Genomic DNA, 20,781 nt, shown 5'->3' on the forward strand with positions numbered 1-20,781 from the left:
TTATAAGAATAGGTCTAAAGAATCTAGCTTTAATATACGCTCTTCGCTTTGTTTTTGAATTTCGCTCAAAGCTATGCAAGGGCTATCTGAGCTAGCTGTACCTAATTTAGCAGTGTAAAACTAAAGGAAAGGAAGTTAGTCATCACCACCCACCGCCAGCTCTTGGGCTACTCTTTTACTTATAAATAATGGAATTGGCCATCACACGATTGAAAAAGTGAGCTTGTTTGTTGCGACGGGGATTCGAACACGCGACCCTAAGATTACGAGTCGAGTGTCTTAACCACCTGGCCATGCGAGGACGCTCCTCACTTTCCTTGTTCTTTTAATCCATCTAAACTATATTTGATTAAACACCAGTTTTTTATTGCTACAAAAAAAATATTTTTCTTCATATTTCGGCCATATTTGTTCGAGTCATTATCTGCCTAAAAACTTGCTCTCCAAACGAGTTTCAAGCTCCGAATTTTGCAATCATAAGTTTGTAAGCACAATACTGAGCTCAGTTGGAAGAGGGTGAGTGTAATAATTTATTATTATGGTGGAAAATTACAAAGTACGTCAGAGAAGCCATAATTGTATTAGATTATGGAATTTTATACGGCGCATGTGCAGTTACGTAAATGGTAATTTTACGTTCCTCTAAGCTAATGCAACATTACTTTTTGTGTATCATGTCACTGTAATCTCGCCTCAGCCGCATTATATGATTTTCATGCAAATTCAAACTATTAAGCACAGTATACATTTTCTTTCTTCATATGGTTACATCTCATTTAACTCACGATAAGCTTATGTGCTTAAACTCTCCATTTTGGGTTCATATCTTCAAAGACCAACTCTCACTACTGATATGTTTGTAAACCAATCAGGATATTTTGGAATTCAAAAAACTAAAGGAAATAGTATAAAAAACTGTGTTTTTACATAAACCCTATGTTTACTGACAACACAATAACAACTCATAAAATGAAAAAAATAGCATTTTTATATCTATTAATTTATTGAAAACACTTTCTACACAACAACAACAAAAGAGTTATAATTTACTTATTTTACGTATATAAATATATACGTTTTTTTCTTCTTGATTGTGTTATAACTTTATTTAATTATTTGGGGGTATTTATTTTTTTATTTAATATTTTCTGATGGCTTAAAACAAGGTTTATTGTCTGTAGTCTGAAGAGTTCGGTAGGTTTTATTTACCCAGGGTTTCGGTTGTCAGTAAATGAACATGGCTAATGCATATAAACAGCATTTAGTCTTAAAAGTAATATTTAGCACAAGTCGAGCAACCAAAGCCGTCTAAAACATGGTTAACAACTTCGATGATGTTAGTGTTTTTTTAGTCCTAAAGTCTTGTCTGTAGTCCTTAAATTAATCTGATAGAAACAAATGAAGATCTTAGAATTATTTTACTTATTATATATTATTCACATTTGATAGTCTCTATATATGCACATATATACCTAAGGTACGTTTTATATCCCATATTATAGCCTGTACCTTTGGGATCCTTTCAATTGGTGTAGCGTTTTCTATTTTCGTTTGGGCTTTTTAATGTTTATATAAAATTATCTACATACATACACATGATTTATGTAACTTCTGCATATCGATTTATAATTTTTTATTTCAGATAATAATAGAGGATATCTAAAAATAATCTCAAAATCGTTGTGCTCCGGTAGGACATCGGTATGTCTTCAATTTACTATACTAAAATCCAGGAATTCTATTCCTCTCGGTGGACACAGCAGACCTCCAGATGTGGCTTTTCTATAAAATACACATACACACACGAAACCACTGATGAATTAAAGCAACAGGTCACAAATGCTATCCATCGAATCAGAGCTGAAAACTATGTAACAGCATGTCAGGCACTTCTTGTAGATGTCAAGATTGTTTGAATGATGACGGACCACAGTTTTAGCATTTTAAACGATGCAGTGATGGATTTACAGTTAATCTATTGTATGAAATATTAATAATAATGTTTTGGTAGCTTGTATGTTCATTTACTATAGTTATATGAGCATTCGAAATGTGGGTTCATTCAATATAGATATAGTGAAGATATAACAACTCCATATGTAAATATATATATGCATAGAATATTAATGCTCAACAGTCAAGTAAAATAAAGCAAAAAATAATAATTTTCCTAATAAACAAAAACAAGCTTGAACAAAAATCAGAAACGGTGCATAAATTAAAAGGATCTCCATGATACAGGCTATAATGTGAGATATAGAATGAACACAAGGTTTTGGAGATGACTGATTAAGTAGAACCCACCTTGCTGTGGGGATACACCGTCTATCAGTCTTAATCTCCGTTCGGCTAGATATGTATACACACAAACACACACGCATACGCATATATATATAGATGTATACAGAGAAAAAGATATGGTAACAATTGTAATCGAGTCAGATACTGTCTGAACTCTTTCGCTAAAACAGTTTCATTGTAGTGATATAGTGGGATAATGAGACTTATTTACAGTCATAAAGCGAAAAGTTCTTTCAGGCCTTGACATCTGAGAATTTCACGAAAACACGCACACATTCACAAAAAAATATAAACTATTGTTAATGATGGTATATGTATATGTATATATTTTCACAATACATCTGATGTCATAAATCGCTCAGTGGAACCAAACGATGAGATTGTTCGACGTTCGTTTCGTTCCAATGTCTCTCCTGCCTATAGTAGTTGTGATACGAAACAAATGTTCGACAGCTTCATTTGTTCGACCCATAAAAGGTAAAGTTACTGTAAAGTAACAAGTGTGGATAAATAACGAGAGCTGTTAACTCTAAAAGAAGAGGAAGGAAAATCAAGAGGGAAGGAGACAGGAACATTAGATATAATATGAAAAGGATAAGACAGGGATTAGACTAAAGTGAAGAGCAAAGTCCAGGAATAATTGTATCTGGGAGTGAAGATATCTTGAAACAAAGAAATAGGACAGTCAAAACATAATAACCGGTAAAAAATGCATAACATTATTAAAACAGTGCAAAAACATTCTCATAAAATTAAGATGAAAAGAGACAAGCAGAAACTGTTAAAAAAATGCTGATGTGGAAATGACGTGGAAGCGAGCAAATATCGAAAGGAACTATAGATTATGCAAAGGAAAAAGAGTGAGTAATGGAAAATATCAGCAAAAAATCTATTCAGTTAAGTTTGATGGAGGATAAACAGAGAACTGGTGGAAGAAGAAAAATGAAATGACTGAATCAAACGGAAGAGGACTTGAGAGAGACACAAGACTGAGGGTAGAAAGAGAAACGTAGAAAAGTTATAGGAAAAATAAAACAGTTAGAAAGATATGTAAGAGTTGGTTGTTTTGAATTTCGCGCAAAGCTATTCGAGGGCTATCTGTCACTAATTTTGCAGTGTAAGACTAGAGGAAAAGCAGCTAGTCATCACCACCCACCGCCAACTCTTGGCCTACTCTTTTACTAACGAATAGTGGGATTGATAGTTACATTATAATGCCCCAACGGCTAAAAGGGCGAGCATGTTTGGTGCAACGGGGATTCGAACCTGCGAACCTCGGATTAGGAGTCGAACGCGTTAATCACTTGGCCATGCAGGGCTAGGAAGAAAAAAAAAGAATACAGAAGAGTATACTTAAGACAGTTGGCATGTGTATTAAAACATTCATTAAAATAAGGAGGCTTATATGTGTATTAAAACATTAATTAAAATAAGGTGGCTTATATGTGTATTAAAACTTTAATTAAAATAAGGTGGATTATATGTGCATTAAAACATTAATTAAAATAAGGTGGCTTATATGTGTATTAAAACTTTAATTAAAATAAGGTGGTTTATATGTGTATTAAAACTTTAATTAAAATAAGGTGGCTTATATGTGTATTAAAATTTTAATTAAAATAAGGTACAGAACAACATTACGACCTTCTATACTTTGTTTTAATTAAAGTTTTGATACCAATACCAGCCGTCTTGAAAATACAATTTTATTTGAAGTGGGTTTCTCGGCATTACGAATTACTTCACAAAAGGATAGAAGAGATTACGGATCGAGCGCCCTAACTATCCAGCCAACACAAACCTATGTAACAACAAAACTAGTTTCAGTTAATTTTTGGATATCAAAAACATGAGGATTTTACCACAAAATGATAATGTTTATATTTCTTGAACCAAGAATCACAGAATTACACAAAATCTTAATGTAATACACAGAGTTTCTTGACGTCATAATTACATTTATACCATGGAAAGAATAACGTTTTTCTAACATGATCGAATTACGTAATTCGTTCTTGTTATTCTAACTTAGTTACAGCATTATTGGTATTTTCTCTCGGGGTAAACAATGTGAGAAAACTAATTGACGTTTCATCTAATAATACCTGGATGTCGAGTGCTTACATTCGTCTCAGAGAAAGCAATTACAAACTTGTTTTTTAATATTATGCTACGTGACGCTATGGATAATCTTAACAAAGTGCATCAAAAATATGTTGAACAAAAACTAAATCTCTGTAGGTCTTTCTTGTTACACAGATGACCGCAGAACCTAAAACATGCAATTCGTGTACTCGTATAGATTGTCGACGATTACCGGGAGGTGACACTCAATATCCAATATGGCGGCGATGTATGAAACAAACAGTTTTACGATATTACGTGTTAGGCCTCCACAATTCCACTTTAGTTTCTTGACACGTTTTTGTTTCTGCACGTGTGATCTCGCTGCATACGCATTTCAAATCAAACTTTAAGTTATCCCAATTACTCTTGCTGAACGAAACGTAGCACAGTTGCTGACTGTAGAAAAAGATTTTATATTACTCTTAAGAAACAGTTTGATACTTACTATAGTGACGGACTTTCAGACGTCTTATTTAAATTTTAATGAAAATGTTTTTTTCCCCTCTATATATTTGTAATTCTTTTTGTGAGAAATGTACATTTCTTTTTTAGTTTTTTATATTCCAATACTTCATAGCGAAACGTCTATTTGCAGTCTTCATGGTTTCGACTAAACAGTGAACGGGGGCTGAAAATAAAAGATGACGAAATGATGAACTAGGAAAAGGCATAAGTTATGAGTAACTCATATTTAAAACTGTAAACTTTTTTAATTAACAAGCACTATTACAGGGAAACCATGAGAGACTAGTTTATTTGCTAGTCCCCCCGTGGTACAGCGGTAAGTATTTGTAGTTATAACGCTACAATCAGTGATTCGATTTTTCTTGGTGGACACAGCAGACAGCCCGATGTGGCTTTGATGAAAAAAACGCATACACACATACTCGTTTGTCACACGATTAGCAACAATAAAACCATGAGAACATCCATCAAATGTAAGACATAGAAATTTGTTTATTTAAGAAAATGTATGTGACGATTAATACCAGTTACTTAATATAAAATTTATCTCGCAACAATGTTCTTAATGTTAAGTACAACAGAATACAATCTATACTAAGAACTGAAATCATTTTCAAAATGTTTATTATTTCCACCACCCCTAATAACAAGACCTGAGATCATTTTCAAAATGTTTATTAATTTCCACAACCCCTAATCACAAGATCTGAGATAATTTTCAAAATGTTTATTATTTCCACCACCCCTAATAACAAGACCTGAGATAATTTTCAAAATGTTTATTAATTTCCACCACCCCTAATTACAAGACCTGAGATCATTTTCAAAATGTTTATTAATTTCCACCACCCCTAATCACAAGACCTGAGATCATTTTCAAAATGTTTATTAATTTCCACCACCCCTAATCACAAGACCTGAGATAATTTTCAAAATGTTTATTAATTTCCACCACCCCTAATCACAAGACCTGAGATCATTTTCAAAATGTTTATTAATTTCCACCACCCCTAATAACAAACAGGTTGTTATGTGGTTTTTCTCTTCTTTTATTTAACGTCTAAGTTGAACTTGTTGTGAAATAATTTAACATAACTTTCTATGTTTAAATAAATAAAAATAAGAACTATTCTACATAATTTTAAAATAAAACGTCAAGTATTAATTCATTTAGTTTAGATTATAAAAGCAATAAAGCTTCTGTAATTTGTCGCATATAATAAAAGTCTTAGTAAATACAAACGTATAGTTGTAATTTAAGCGCATAAGACATGTGCTACGGATAAAAACACTTCGATAAAATAGGTTTCATTGTTTGTAAACTCACACTATTCCAGCTTTACTATGGTTTTACCAAATTTTTAATTGATTGAATAGATTTAAACGTTTATTTTGTAGCTCTATCGTGGGTTGATTATCTTGTTCGGTTTCGTGTTGTTCAACGGGTTCTGTGCCATTTCGTTGTAATTAGAAATTTATTGGCTGGATTGATATTTAACATGCGGAAGTAACTGGTTTTCATTTTTATCTTAATCATCATAATTTTTAATAAACACGTAAAACCTGAAACAGTCGTGAACTTTTGTCTAGCTTGTGATTTTCGAAAGATTTTGATCTTATGAAAATTTTATAATTTTTTCGAGGGTTAAGGGAAGGAAATTTCTTAGTTTTAAAATACAAATAGAGTATGTATAAAAATTTGGAAAACGTGCATGAACATCTGTTATGATGTGAGCATTTCATTCGCTTGTCCCAGTTCGTTTATTATTTTAAAGAAATGCGATATTTTCATGATAAAGGCACTGGCAAGTTTAGGTTTGTTTAATTATTCGATTTAGATAAAATTCAAATATAATTTTTATGGTGAAAATACTATATATCTGACTTTAAAGACACTTTATTCAACTTTTTAAACTGTTATGTTCTCTCTACCTTGTAACCTTAGAATATGTTGTGATTTAATTATTAAATATATATTATTATAAGAAAAAATAATCAAATCTGTTTATTAATATTCATAAAATATCCTCATTTTATATACTAGATAGAAGAGTTTTAGAAACTTTCATTGAGTTGGGTAATTAGGTTTGCGTGGCCATTTTCTAAACGAAAATTACTGCCCTCTAAGAACGCTGTACACTTTGTTTATCTTTGCAATATAATTTGAAATATTTTCTTCTAATAAAGCTACTTTGTATTAGAGTGTATTTTACCGGTTTCCTCTACTAGTCAACCTTGAGAAAAACATTTGAAAGCAGAAAATTGATGTAAATGTTCTGTAAAAATAAGTAAAAAAATAAATAATTTTAATGTAGTAATACGTTTATAATAATGCTCAAAGTTCTTTGTACATCACCATTCGATATCTTTCAGATTATCAGAGTTGAATGAAAATTGATGGAATAAAAAAAATAATATCCGAATTGTTGTAATTTTGAGTACGATTACACAAAACTAATACACTTAAATTAGGAAGATGGAAGTTCAATAACTGCGTAATAATATTAATTAAAGGCCTACAACTAGAAAGGATATTGATGAGTTATGACAGATTTTTAGAAAGACAAGAGAGGCTCGTTTCTCAAGAAATAATCTGTCTAACTGATCACGAAATTATTAATTTTTTTACATTTAAACGATTGTTTAAATACAGATAATTTAAATAAATAACTCGCAACATGTTTAGCTCAACGTTCGACGTTAAAACCTGCTGCAGGTACTTTAGATTTATATTAAAAGATTGTTAACAAACGATACATTTACGCATATCGAACTTTTAAAAGCAACGAGGAAATAAACCATTAAGGTCAGGTTGGGTTTCGTTTGTTTTGAATTTCGCGCAAAGCTACACGAGGGTTATCTACGCTAGCCATCCCTAATTTAGCAGTGTAAGATTAGAGGGAAACCAGCTAGTCATTACCACCCACCGCCAACTCTTGAGCTATTCTTTTACCAGCTAATAGTGGAATTGACTGTCATATTATAACGCTCCCACGGCTGAAAGAGCAAGGATATTTAGTGTGGCGGGGATTCGAGCCCGCGACCTTCGAATATGCCTTAACCATCTGGCCATACTGGGCCTTTAAGGTTAGGTAAAAGGTTATCACTCTGATAATAAATTTTAATATCTATTAATTTTTTAAAATTAATACCTTGTTTCTAACGTGGAGATCTAAGCTCAGCTTTATGATGCAGTTGAATTGTTTGAAAACAGAGAGCTAATTCCGGATCTGTGTTGCTGGATTGCTCTAAGATAGAAATCTAACACTAGATATTAGTTACTGTATTGCTCTAAGATAGAATTCTAAAACCAGGCCTGTGTTGTTGGATTGCAATAGGTGAAAAACTAAATGCCAGATCTGTATTGTTTAATTTCTCTAATATAGAAAATCTAATACAAGCTCTGTGTTGTTGACTTATACGAAATTAAAACGAATTTTTGTTTGATGTTTCTAACACTCAATGAATTCTCACATAGCATTATTTAGATATCATTTTTAAGTTTACAAATTAAATATTTCTTTATAAGCAACTTATAACACCACTCCTATTTCAATAACAGGATCACTTGTATTATATCTTTTGTTAATATAATGCTGAAAAATGAATTATCATAATGAAAATAACCAGGTTTTGTGAAACAAAGGACTTCGAAAACAAAACCGATACCTAAAAAAATATTTTGGCCTTATAAAACACCGTGTATTTCTATGTTGCCCCCTCCACAGTGGCGCAGCGGCATGTTTGTGGATTCACGCCGCTAAAACCCGGGTTTCGATGCCTGTGATAGACAGAGCACAGATAGCCCCTTGTGTTGCTTTATGCTTAATTCTAAACAAACAAACAAACAATCTTTACATTAAACAGATTTACAAAGCTGTATCCAAAAGGCTTTAACACCGTATATACATATATATATTTAAATATATACCGGTCCTATCGTAATAAAAGTATTGATATCTGTACATATAAAGGTTTGTAGCAAGAATAATTATGGTAACATTTTCAGAGGATTTTAATTTCCTTATAACCTCATCAATTAACCTTCCAAAATGGTTTGATACTGAGAGTATGTTTTAAAATACCTCTTGTCAAGATTTAATTACCGTATAACCTAGCTCGGCATGGCCACATGGTTAAGGCACTCGACTTCTAATCTGAGAGTCGCGGGTTCAAATCCACCTAACTTCAAACATGTTCGCACTTTCAGCCGTGGGGGCGTTATTATGTGACGGTTAATCCCACTATTCGTTGGTGAAAGAATAGCCCAAGAGTTGGCGGTGGGTGGTGATGACTAGTTGTCTTCATACTTCAGTATTCACCCTTTTAGAGATTAAAACTGCCGTTGCTTTTAAGTTTGAAATTTTTGACACAAGTAAAAATTGTATTATATATTCTTCGAGTGCTGTTCACTTACTAAACTTTAACAATAATAATTTCAACAAAGATGAAATTAAGAAAATTGTACATTTTCATTCACCACAAATGCTTTAACTGTAATGTTTGAAACTTGCTTGAGGACATATTTTAAATGCGCTGGAACGGTTTGTTATTGAACTTGCTTCAAGCCAGGGTTTAGAAGTCCATTACGTACCAATAAAAATGAATTTTATTTATAAATTAATACATGTCGTGTCTGGAAAGGGGGAAACTTGTGCGTTAATTGTCATTTTTAACACTGAAGAACGTTCTCTCTCCCCATCACGTTGGAATTATATATTACAAAGTTTAAAGTATTGAAGCATTCATTTTAAACGGCCCGATATGGCCAGGTGGCTAAGGCAATCGACTCGTAATCTGAGAGTCGCGGGTACGAATTCCCCATAACTCCAAACATGCTCGCCCTTTCAGAAGGGGGCGTTATGATGTTACGGCCAATCCAACTACTCGTTGGTAAAAGAGTACCCCAAGAGTTAGCGGTGGGTGGTGATGACTAGCTGTCTTCCCTTTAGTCTTAAACTGCTAAATTAGGGAAAGCTAGCGCAGATAGCTCTCGAGTAGCTTTGCGCGAAATTCAAAACAAACCAAACAAAACCCTATAACCTTATCAATTAACCATTTACATTATGATTTCTAGTGTAACTTCAGACAAAGTAGACATAGTAGGTTTAAGAACTTAATATGACTACAACATATATACTAAATATCAATCTAATCTGCTTCTATGTACATACGACAATTCATAATGGATTATAAAATATCTATCAAACATACATGCAATTATAATAACTGTTCCACATTGAGTCCTTAATTTTCATGGCCACGTGGTTATGATGCTCGTCTCGCTAACTGCAGGTTCACATACCACCAAACATGTTCTCCCTTTCAGCTGTGGAGTCATTATAATGTCCATTTAAGTACAATATTTATTGGTAAAAGAATATCCCTAGATTTGGCTGTAGGTGTTGATGACTAGCTGTCTTCCCTTTAGTTTTTACTGCTAAATTAGGGACAGCTGGCACTGATAGCCCTCGTACAGCTTCGCATGCAATTACAAACAAACAAATCTTAATTATCCCTACTTGTTGAAGTACTTGCTAATATTAAACACGAATTTTGATTTTCTTGTTTCTATAGGGTATAAACTTTAAAATCATGAAACACTTCTTCGTTAGATACTGAAAGTGCCATAATAAATGTCTCTAAAAATGTTTCAACCAGCTCTGTACAACTCAAATCAACAGAACACGTGATGTTTGGATTGAAACCAATTTTTACTCTACTTGAGAAACCTACCTATCTTAATAGAATAATTTCAGTTTACTCGTTCACCGCCTAAGCTCAAACACCTTTATTTATTTTCATGTTCATTAAAATGTTTTGGTGAATGTAGAATACAGAATTTTAATTCATAATTCTTCAATTCCAGCGATTCTTCAAAACTCCCAATACACCTAATCCATTCTAGAAGATTAAGTTTCGATCTTGTCAAAATTTATGTTATTAAATATTTATACTTTTTAAGCGACAACTTGCGATAAAATTAACTTGTATATTTTAGTAACTTGTCAAAATCCCGTAGAGAATCAAAGCATCTTTCCTTAATTTCCAAGTGGTTTACTTAAGTAAGTATCCTAATGTTTTGTTGTAACATTCGTAGATAGAACACTTCCCACGAATATTGTTAGGTATGCAATCTGTTGCGTCATTCCCATGAGGCCAACGAAATACACGCTGTGCGTGGCAGAGTTATTACCAATTTATGTGGTGTCCTTAACTCACAGTCAATTGTGAGTAACTAGCGAAATCAGTTTTGACAAAAGCTGATGAATAAATCTAATTTCATATGGAATAACAATCGAATGAACGGTTCGAGTTTGACAACCATTTTAATTTTAACGACGTGAAGCCGACGCCAAACAAAGTAATATTTAACGCAGAGCTTAGCAAGGATTTTTCTGACCAACAGTTCTTGCACTGAAGCTCAAGCTAGTGGAAGAGGGCGTCCCACGCTTCGTTAATGGCTTTACATTTTAATCCAAACGTTGCTAAGCGATTTTCACAGTTCACAGTTAAGTTGGTCAATAAATAACATCAGTGTTGCCCTGTTGTTAAGGCCGTTACCATGCAAGCATGACGTCGCAGCATAATGAAGTGTTTACAATAATTCTTTGATTGATTTTGTTTGTCAATTTGAAAGCTAGTGATAAATAGATAAATCCAATAATTTAAAAGCAAGTATCGTTAACGGATATTAACGTGAAAAGATAAACGCAAAGCTTTATGGCGCTGATATCTTAAAAATTTTAACAGTTTTATTTTATGTGGGCTTCCTACTGCTAGCTTCTACTTTAGCAGCCTAAACTTGGATGATGTATAATGTTTTCTTCTAATATATAATATCTTGCGTGTTCAAATATCCTCGTAAGCGCAATATTACTCACATTTCAACACCTCTTCTTTACAATAAGAATAACTTAAACAAGACACGATAATATTTTTAGATCGTGTAAGAATCAGTTTCCGTAAAAACCAACACTTAGTAAGTTTTACTTTCTTCGTAAAATGGTGGATGATGGCATTTTTCCAATAATATAAAAATAACAATGTTTTTTTTTTTCTGATAACAAAAATTTAATCCATATACTTTAATAACTGCTTTACTGAGCCACATAACTCATGATGATGAGAAACTCACTCGAAGTAAAAATGTATTATAAAGACACCTGGTATGGGTATTAAAACTTTAATTAAAGTAAAGTCAACGTTTCGACCTTCTTAGATCATCTTCAGACGCGACATAACATCAATAAGAAACACTGTTAATAAGAAAAGTGAAGATAAAATAATATATATATAAATATTTCACCGTTATGAATAATTTAGCAGTTTAAGACTAAAGGGAAGACAAATAATCATCACCGCCCACCGCCAACTCTTGAGCTACTCTTTTATCGACAAATAGTGGGATTGACCGTCACATGATAAAGCCCCCGCGACTGAAAGAGTGAGCATGTTTGGTGTGACGGGAATTCGAACTCCCGACCCTCAGATTACGTGTCGAGTGCTTTAACCACCTGGCCATTCTGAGATCATTCGTTAGGATATATAACAAATGATATATTTCTTATCTGGTTATTTAAAGTAGACTTTTCATTTGTTATCCTAACTCATATAATACTGGTGTATTGAAGATTGATACAGGTCTTATAACGGTCTACAATAACATGTTGCTACAACTAGGACTCAACAAAATACAATTTATCAAATTGTAACAACAGTTGGAACAAAATGTTTCCAATTTCAAAAACCACAGTTATCAAACACGTGATTGGCCAGACCGTTATATCCATGTTAATAAATAATAAAACATAAATATCAGTGTTAAGTATTTCAAATAAAGGAATCAGGAAAAGAATCAGAGGAACAGAAATAATTAACTCTAAAGAAAATCTTTCAAAATCACTTGTGTGTATTAAATGGAGTGACAAACAGCGATAATTCACAAACTATGTTGTGACTTAATTTATATAGTTTCAGTGCATTAGGACACAAGAATCCATCCCATGTAATCATGAATTTCCATCATATTTTGCTACATTAATAGTACCCACATGTTACCGCTAGTACAGTTGGTGTCAATTTCATAATACATACGTATTTATTTAGTTAGAAGGCGAGTTATTGTTTTAATGTAACTAAAAATTGACAGATGAACTAAACAATAGAGTGAATAAGAAATGAATGATAAACAAACCATTGCAAAAATATATATAATTCGCTGTGTCACAGTCCCTAGAGGACTATTATCACATTACTTGTAGAAGGTAGAAAACAAAATAAAACAGCTTCTTTATCAAAAACGTAAGCCTATTTGAGCTTATTATTGGATGGTGTCGTTCAACATTTTGTTCTCAGCTGGTCATGGTTGAGTCTCATCACTTAACGTGAGACAGAATTTTTATTTCCCAGTCCACTCCACCGAGACACGACAGAGTCTTGATTGCCAAATTACTTGGAAAGATAAACATTCCTTTGGAAAGGGCACCGAAGTGTGTATGTACGTATACCTAAAAGTTATCCCAAGGCATCTATTGCCGTTAGTGGCATATACATTTCCATTGGCGATAATCTGCAGAATATGAACCTTGTTGGGCTCATGAGAGTTGAATCTGCTCGAAGTCATAGTCACAAATTGGTTACCCATAGTTGTTTTTTACCTAGTGATAGCTTGCTTATGTTTTCCTATTCCACTGATAAACGAGGCCTCAAACACGATTCTAATGAAAGGACCCAAAAATGTATGCGTTTTTCGTTAAGCGCACCATGTGTGTGTGTGTTTTCTGTTAGCAAAGCCACAAAGGCTATCTGCTCAGCCCACCGAGGGGAATCGAACCCCTGATTTTAGCGTTGTAAATCAGGAGACATACCGCTGTACTAGCGGGGGGCCGTTAAGCGCACCAAAACATCCGTGTTATTTTCTCGGAATGTTAACGCTTATTGAATCACCATTTCATTCCTAGGCCCAAAATGGCCAGGTGGTTAAGGCACTCGACTCGTACTCCGAGGGTCGCGGGTTCGAATTCCCGTCACACCAAAAATGCTCACTCTTTCAGCTGTGGGGGCGTTATAAAGTGACGGTCAATCTCACAATTCGTTAGTAAAAGAGTAGCACCACAGTTGGCGGTGAGTGATGATAACTAACTGCCTTCCCTCTAGTCTTACACTGCTAAATTAGGGACGGTTAACGTAGATAGCTCTCGTGTAGCTTTGCGAGAAATTCAAAACAAAGCAAACAAAAAACCTACGCAATGTCTGGAGACAGCTGATAGCAAAGTTATAAAATTAGGGCTTTTTGTGTTTGTTTTTGATTTTTAGAATCTTGCAGGATGTGTTATGGTCTTTACAATTCAACCAACCGGAACAAAATAACATCGTTTCTGGATTTGGCCTGGGATTTCGTTTATCAGCCCTAAGTGTACGACAAACTCAGACATGATTGAAATTTACTTAGAAATATTCTGAGGAAAATGAATTGTCGAATTCTCTCATAAAGTTAAAAAAAAGGGGCTTAATGCCATGGTAATACTATAAGTCGCTCACGAGGAAGACACAAGTGTCTAAATTGAATTAACGCTTACTATGGTGATTTTATCGAAGAACTTTCCACTACAAAGACAAAGAAAATGTCAAATATAAATAAAATAACGATAATAGGAACACTTCTTGTTCATATTAAACATGTACGTAGAAATTTAGGTTTAATTTTTTTATGAATAAACTGTTTACTTTGAACAGCTTCCAAACTGTTGCACGGGTACCAATAAATACGAGACACTTCATAACGATTAAAATAAAATAGATGGCGCTACTCGCCCCTGCCTTGTAGCCTTTAGTTTGTTTTGAATTTCGCGCAAAGCTGCTCAAGGGCTACCTGTACTAGCCATCCCTAATTTAACAGTGTAAGATCAGAGAAAAAGCAGCGAGTCATTTCCACCCCCCGCCAACTCTTGAGCTACTCTTTTACCAACGAATAACAGGATTAACCGTAACATTATAACGTCCCTACGGTTAAAAGGGCGAGCATGTTTAGTGTGACGAAGATTCGAACCCGCAACCCTCGGATTACGAGTCGAGCGCCTTAACCATCTGGTCATGGCAGGCCTTGTAGCCGTGGAAGTGAATGTTGATGTATTTAAAAATCTTCATGACGATAGGGTGCTTACGGAAATGTTTGTTTGGTTGTGTTGAATTTCGCGCAAAGCTAGACGAAGACTACCTGCGTTAGTACTAAAAGACTAGAGATGAGACAGCTAGTCATCACCACCCGCCGTCAACTCTTGGGCAAACCCTTTTACTAACGAATAATGGGATTGATAATCACTTATAAGACTCACACGGCTGAATGGGCCAGAATGTTTGATGGTACAGGGATTCGAACCCGAGACCTTCAGATTGGTGGACAAACGCCCTGACCACTCATGGAAAAGTTGAAACATGTTTTTCACCTCCTGACAAAATGAAAACGATACACAGCGCCCTCTAATCAAAACCTGATTACGGAAAGAATATTATAGCAGCTTCAAACTTCTCTTCCTTTAAAAAAATATTTGTATAGATATAAACAACTCTTAACAAATATAAAATCAAGAGGTTAATTAATTTATGCTCCGGTGAAAAGAATCAGCTTAAGTCGTTCGTGTATACATAAAATCAAATCTTTATTCAAATACCGCGGTAGGACAGCGGTAAAGCTATGGGTTTGTAATCCTACCATTCTGAGGTTAGATTCCCCATAGTAAACTCACCAGTGTTCAGGTTAGATTCCCCATAGTAAACTCACCAAGTGTTCAGATTAGATTCCCCATAGTAAACTCACCAAGTGTTCAGGTTAGATTCCCCATAGTAAACTCACCAAGTGTTCAGGTTAGATTCCCCATAGTAAACTCACCAAGTGTTCTCTAAGACAGACATAATTTTTACTCTAGCACGTTTCTTCCTCTCATATTAAGTAAATGCCACTTTATAAATGAAACAATACGTGAAATTATAACTTTATGAGTGTGAAATATTAACACAGGAATCTATAAGGGTATACACTTACACCTTTCATGTTCGGTCGGTTACTGAATTTCGTTTTTCACGTACACTCTTAGGATATGCAATTTTTACCCTTTTACCAACATACATTATTAGTGTTGAAATTACACTCTATGTAAATAGTCAGTTGCTTCGTGTCTTCGGACATTACATTTTGAATAGTAATAATAATAAATTTTAAAAATAGAATAATACAATATCCTATATTTTCGAGAAGAAATAGTACTGTTATTTCTGATACATGTAAAAAACGGCTGGTATGGATAGAGAAAGCACTATGTAGAGGAGCGAACAACGTTTCGACCTTCTTCGGTCATCGTCAGGTTCACAAAGAAAGAAAGAGGTAACTGACCTATAGCAAAATTAGAGAAGCCTTACTTATACAACAACTAAAACCCAAAATAGATTAATACAAAGGAACACCTTTATACCAATATTAATAAATATATCCAACATCTAAGCATGCCCTTCACATTCCTACACTCAAGTACACAACCGCCTTCAAACATGTGGTCAGCTATCGGTTAATTACCTCTTTCTTTCTTTGTGAACCTGACGATGACCGAAGAAGGTCGAAACGTTGTTCGCTCCTCTACATAGTGCTTTCTCTACTCATACTAGCCGTTTTTACATGTATAGTTTTCTCTATAAGCAGGTTTTCTTTTCATCACAGAGTGCTATTTCTTGTTGCATATACGCCAAATGTCCTCCAATGGGTCAGCTTTAGGACTAAAAGCTGGGATTCGACATTTTGCAGCTAGCTCATTGCGTAGCTTTGGTCAAAAAATAACCAGCACCAACCTTATACAGCATATGTCTATTATAAAAAAAAACTAACTTCTCTCGCCGTTTGACGCCGCGTTATTAAATTGAATTTTGTCATGAGCCTAGATCGAAATCGGATTAAAAAATGAACGAATATTTAGTGGAGTTACTATTATTGACCAAATGTACAAGAAACTTCACTTAAAAGTAGATTATACAAGGAACAAGAATCTGTATGTCATAGTTTCTTAACATGTAAGCATTACCTTCGAATATTCTTATAGAACGAAATCCACTCTAGTGTGCAAGATCCTCTTAAGCCTCATTTTCGTTCAATACTCTCTACACCAGGTCTCGTAAAGAGGCAAGAAGAAACAAAAAATAAAACCTATTGATTGGATCGTTCGCACAAGTCATCAGATGAGAACAAAATACAAACGTGGAAGAACAAAAAACGGTGTATAAAGAAAATTACAATTATGTCAAGTTACTATACGCGCAAAGAAAGACGTAGACAAGGGTCAAAACCTTTACTCCTTTTGTCAGTATAACTCAGGAATAAAATTAAAAATGCATTAATGCATTCATTTAAACAGCAACAAAAATAGATATCTATTGTAACAAACGTGTTTATTATAAATCTAAAATACGTGCTCGAGCCTCCGAAGTTCGTGTTTCTGAAGCAAAGCTAAAATAAACAGCACTTCAGTTGATGTAACGTGTTTAGGCAGTCAACGTTTATTTCAGAGTTTGGATAACCAATGGGTGCCCTACTGACGACACGTGAACCAAATAAAATTTTTTTGTCCCTCGATTGAGAAAATCTATCCAAGAAGAGCAGACCTGTTTTTTTTTTTCAATTCAATAAGCAAAATGTTCTTTTTTTTATCCGATTTAAGTCAAATATTTATTTTAGATCTAGCATGTTCTCGGTTACATGATCATTGCCTGTAAACAGCTAGCAGCATTCCAAAACAGGAATATTCAGTTTTTACATTTTATTTTGACCCAATATAACGATTTTAATTTGTATATTTATACTGAATTCTAATTCTAACTGAAATCTTCTTAAGTTGATAAATCAATTACGTCATTAATGTTTACACCAACTTAGAACTAATTTTGAAGCTATAGCCTAAATTGCAGCAAATTATTTAACAGCACTAACCATTACTTCTTGGATTATTCTTATCTAATTAAACAGTGTGAGATGATTGTTACTCTTAAAATGCATCCGGGGCCGCCTCAAAAATTGGGCAGCAAAAGTTAACAAATCATGATTCCTCAGATTCATATCCTGAACAAGAGAAAATAAAATTTCGAAAAATTTATAAGCAAAACAGAAATATTAATTATAACAATTAATTATAACCTTCCCTTCTAAATAAATTATTAACATTGTGTTAACTATGAATGCTTATTTGTGTTTGGTTTTTTTTCCTGAAATTTTTTGAATTATTTCGATAAAACTAGCAGCTCTAATTGAAACGCTTGAATTAAAAATGATTATACATTTAGGATTTCGTTTTGTTTTCACAGCTTTCATAGAGAGCGAAATAGTGAGATATATTTCGAAAACGATAGAGTGAATTGTTTATTTGTTTATAAAGGTATATGTAAAGCTCATAATGGTCTTGTTTGGCTTAAAAATAACGTATATTCTAAACTAAGCGAATTATTTTTAGAAAAATAGCAGAGATGTTTTTACGTAAAACAACAAATTCTAGACTGGCACGGTGGCGACAGGAGACTACGAAAGTTCGTCTGGAGAAATAAATCGTTAATCACAGTTTTTAAAAATTTGATTACAAATAAGGCCGATGCGAGCAAGTTTTCTTTTGCCTAACTTTGTCACCAGATTTTTGCTGATGTTAGTAAATGTCGTCGCTATTAAAGTATTGTTTGTTTTTGAATTTAGCCCAAAGATACACGAGGGATTTTTGCGCTAGCCATCCTGATTTAACAATGTAAGACTTGTAGGAAGGCAGCTAGTCATCACCATCCCCCACCAACTGTTGGGCTACTCTTTTATCAACGAATAATAGGTTTGACCGTCACATAATAACGCCCCATGACTGAAAGGGTGAGCATGTTTGGTTTGACAGGGATTCGAGCCCGATACCCACAGATTGCGAGAGGAGCACCCCTAAACGCCTAGCCATGCTGGGCCAATAAACATTTTACACTATGTAGTTTTGCAGGATTGCTCAGAATAGTTTGATTGATTGAATTTTTGGAATTAAACACAAATCTACACAATGGGCTATCTGTTTTCTTCCCGCCACGGGTATCGAAATTCGGGTTCTAGTGGTTTGAGTTCGCAGATATACTCTTGTGCCACTAGGAGAAGGTGTCGCCTGATAAAGTATATTTCCTAACTATAACCTAAAGCACATTTTCATGGTCTTATGGATGAAAAAGTCGAATTGTTTAGATGAAATAAAGTCATATATTATCAGATTTATTAAATCAAAGTTGTTATGAAATCATTGTCTCGTCTGGACTAGTAGAGACGTAGTAATTTTGGTTTGTTTAGAATTTCGCGCAAAGATTGTTTGTTTGTTTTTTGAATTTCATGCAAAGCTACACGAGGACTATCTGTACTAGCCGTCCCTAATTTTGCAGTGTAAGACTAGAGGGAAAGCAACTAGTCATCACCACCCAGCGCCAACTCTTGGGCTACTCTTTTACCAACGAATAGTGGGATTGACCGTCACATTATAAAGCCCTAACAGCTGAAAGAGCTAGCATGTTTGGTGTGACGGGGATTCAAACCCTCGACCCACGGATTACGAGTCGGACGCCTTAACCCACCTGGCCGTGCCAGGCCGTTCGCGCAAAGACGTACAAGAGTTGGCTCTCCCTAAGTGATAGACTAGAGAAAAAACAAGTAGTCAACAATACCTACTGCCAACTCTTGGGCTACTCTTTTAACAACGAATAGTAGGATTGACCATCACATTATAACGTCATCACTTCTGAAATGGTAAGCATATTCGGCGATGGGGATTCGAACCCGTGATCTGTAAATTGTGAGCCGATCACCAGGCCATGCCAGGTCCCGGATGTAGTGATAACGTTAACTCATGGCTCGAGATCTCTTGACGGCTCCCGGACTCATAACATAAGTCGAGGAATGTAATGATACCTTTTACGATTTCAATGTCATAATTTGTCCTGCTGCTATCAGTCTTTGATGCATATTATAAATGACATATAATTTCGTTAAAAATTATTTGACTGAAGATTAAGAAAATGAGTGTCAAATTTTTTTATAGAAAATTGGTGAAACAAGTATTAGTTTCTTTTGTGTGTGTGTGTGTTTTTAATGTCGTTATCCATGAAGTTTCTTTGGTAGGTTTTGAACCTGAAGGAGGGGATAGCGAATACTTGAAATAGATGGTGTGCTATTTTACGTAATTTATCGTCGTATTATTTTTATTTCCAGATTTTTACTTTGGCTTTGCAAGAAATCGAATGGTAGTGAAAGACAGACTTGTAAAGAAATGAACATCTGCTAATCTCTTAATAACGCAAACTTCATCACTACATCTGTTATTGTATTCCAAAATTAATGAAACTGTTATATAAGAAAAACTCGTGTAAATAAAATAATTGTAATGTTTATGGCATTCTTCACGTTAATAAATAATTAAATTTACAAGCCCCAAGTTTGCTATCAGTAAACAGAGACATTATAAATTATTATAAGGAATTGGTTAAACTGAATGTCTTCGTTGCTATCCTTACTAGAAACTTCCATTCTTTCATATAGACCACTGTTTTAGAACAATCAAGGCAGAACGTTGTTCTATATTCTGCACGTCCATTATTAGAATAATATAAACAAAAATGACCAAACGTTGTTCCATAAGTTGACCAAAAAAAACTTTCAATAGAATTGTTAAATAATCTTTATTAGGCCCCACCTTCTGAAAATTTCATTGGGTGAAGTAAACTAAGCCTATGTGATTAAGAGGGTCTGAGTGACTATTTTGTTTCACGTTAATTTACATAAATTACCCGCTTAAGAGGTTACTCAACAGCGTCATCAAAGTCAACCAATAAGAAATAATCTTAAAT

This window comes from Tachypleus tridentatus, chromosome 2 (genome assembly GCF_004210375.1).
Source record: "Tachypleus tridentatus isolate NWPU-2018 chromosome 2, ASM421037v1, whole genome shotgun sequence".
NCBI classification, from domain to species: Eukaryota; Metazoa; Arthropoda; class Merostomata; order Xiphosura; family Limulidae; genus Tachypleus; species Tachypleus tridentatus.